Source organism: Octodon degus, unplaced genomic scaffold, assembly GCF_000260255.1.
Source record: "Octodon degus isolate 3935 unplaced genomic scaffold, OctDeg1.0 scaffold00005, whole genome shotgun sequence".
In the NCBI taxonomy this organism is placed as follows: Eukaryota; Metazoa; Chordata; class Mammalia; order Rodentia; family Octodontidae; genus Octodon; species Octodon degus.
In genome coordinates this window covers 7,101,708-7,104,433 of record NW_004524581.1, presented here as the reverse complement: position 1 = coordinate 7,104,433, position 2,726 = coordinate 7,101,708, and the positions used below count along the sequence as shown (strand labels likewise).

At 39.9% G+C, this 2,726-nt stretch overlaps 1 pseudogene; it reads right to left on the bottom strand.

Annotated features, from left to right (window-relative positions):
- Positions 1–964: 964 nt before the first annotated feature.
- On the bottom strand, positions 965–1,754 carry LOC101567929 (annotated as a pseudogene).
- Positions 1,755–2,726: the final 972 nt, after the last annotated feature.

The window sequence follows — 2,726 nt, the reverse complement described above, 5'->3', positions numbered from 1 at the left end:
AGTTATTGTAGACTTATACATGTATAGGGTAAAGTGACAAAGAGTATCTCACAGAATTTTTATTAAGTTCTCTAAGTTAAGCAAAATGATTTATCCACTAACAGCCAACACCTTTCTGAAACTGTTGAAAGAAATCACTGAAAAATTATATTTTCTAATTTATTAACAAAATAGCCAACTGAAACTGTCAACTTCAACTTCATATTATACACATCAAAATGAGTTCACTTAACATGAAATTTCTTGAAGTACAAATAATTCAAATATTTATCATATAGCCATCTATGAGGTGTGATCAAATATACAGGAAGGTCTATTTATTTATGAATCATGTATTTTGTGCAGGGTCTCATCATACAGCTCAGACTTGTAGTGATCCTCCTGTTTTCAGCCTCCCCAGTGCTGGGACTACAGGTGTGTGCCACCATTCCTGGACTTAGTGGCCCACTCAGTGCTCCCAGAGGCGGAGCTGGTGTGTCCTGAGGTGCTGGGGCTTGAACCTTGATCCCTGTGCTTGCCTAAGTAGGTGCTTAGTACCCTGAGCTATCTCTCCAGCACAGGAATGTTTAGATCTTAAAAAATTTGTTACAACAAAAGTCACATCACCATCATAACATTATGCAATGTGTCTTTTACTATAATTTTTTTCAGAATTTAAATATTATGTTATGTTTTAATCATGCTTGGTGTACAATCTACCCTTCTGAAGCGGTCTAAATGATTCGGAACTGCGACACTTTCATTTGCATAAAACCCTTTTCTTTTCATAAAACCTGGAGGTGAAAGGTTATTAGTGAAATAAAACTAGAACTACAACTCTTCTGGTTTGTGTATTAAACTGTCACTGTGAGGTTCTCTTTTAAAAAATGTAGCAACTAGAAAAGCTGCTCCGTACACTTTTTCGTATATTTTCAGCTCAACTTAGTCAAAAGAGCCTACAATAACTTTATAAAACAATGTCCTTTTAATACTTGCTAGCTTGAGATAAGCACCACTTTCCTTCCCTCCTACTGACTCTTCTGTTATCACAATCATGGCTCCAGCCATCACAGTTCCTGTCTTCATAGAGGAAATCATCTCTGCTTCCTCTGTAAAGGTGGGAAGAGGCATGATCAGTGGAGTGCTGTTGTCTGCCATAATGTCTATCCTCCAGATAGGGATGAGAATTCTGTCGGCCTTTGTGCTGTGATGGTGGTGAATTGGGCACCACTAGGAGCTGGAAGACAGGTTAAATGTATGGTTATGAGACTGTACTGCTGCTGAAAGTCCTGGTGGACCCACACATGCACAGCCAAATTTCTGCCCATGTGGCATCTGTTGCAAAACATTGTTCATCGCTGCTTGTCTCTGATAATTTTCTGGAGAAGAAAAATGATCTCTGAATTATCTGTGGTGCTGGTAACATGCTATCAACAATCCTTTCATGTCTGCTGCCAGGTGATGGAGCGATAGGGCTTGCATTTCCGATGTGATGCTGGGCGTGTGAGGAGCTGATGTCCCGTGAGGCAGGACTACTTCCTGATACAAACTGAGTTTTGATGGGCCTTCCAAAAAGTTTGAAGATTTGTTGCATAAGGAACAGATATATCATGTTTACAATTCACGAATGCAAATTGCTGTGGCTTCTCAGCCTTATCTTTCAGAATTTTCACCTTCATTACTGGCCCTGCCTGGTGGAAAAGCTCAAAAGGCAGCTCCTAGGTCACTTTCCTTTCAAGGTTGCCCACAAAGAGAGTGCTCGCCTCCCATCTCATGACTCCTTTCCCTTTGAGAATGTTTGTTTTGGTAATCTGTTGCATACTATTTCTCATCTTTTACTTATGACACATAGTTTCATGATTCTATAATTCTTTTAAATTGTGCTATAGCGAAAAAATTCTGACTTTATTTTTAAATGAGGCTTCACAAAGTTTGCATTAGGCACTAGACATTCTATTGAAAGCAGGAACAATCCTTTCCTTGCTCTTCAAAGAAATAACTATCTTTCCAAAAATGGAGAGTGATTTCTTTATTGGGTAGGGAGGAAAGAGAGGAAAGACAACGGCCAGGAGAATACAGGCTCTAAGAGTGAGAACATCTTTGGTACAGGTCAAACTAAAACCTGGAACAGGTCTGGGGAGATAGCTTGGCAGTTTAAGTACCGGCCTGGCAAACACAAGGGCCCTGGTTCAATCCCCAGTATTGCATGCCGCGCTGGTCCTGGTGTCATGCCAAGCCACCTAAACTGGGTGTGGTGGTGCATACCTGTAATCTCAATGCTGGAGTGGCTGAGACAGGAGCCTCACTATCAGTCTGAGTGCTGTAGTGAGACCCTATACAAAATAAATAAACAAACAAATAAATAAATGCATATTTTAAAAATAAATAAATAAAATGAAACCTAAAACAGAGAAATTGGTAGAAAAGAATGGACAGGACCTAAGGTAAGAGAGGAAGAGGATTTCGCACTCCAGAAGCCAAATGCCTACCTTACATCAAGATGATCATGCAGCTTATTCTAAACTGACTCACTACAAAAAGAGTAGATTGAGACTTTATTTATTTATTATTTTACCAGACTTCCTGAAAATGGGTATGCAAACTTGAGCTGTGTCTGGAATTAGCAAGAATGAAAATCTTTCAAGTTCCCTTCACAGCTGTGGGCTCTGTTGATAGCGCATATGCTGCAGGGCAGAGCTTGGAAGCTTGTTTGACACATAATCCAAGTCTCTGTTCTCCCTATGAAC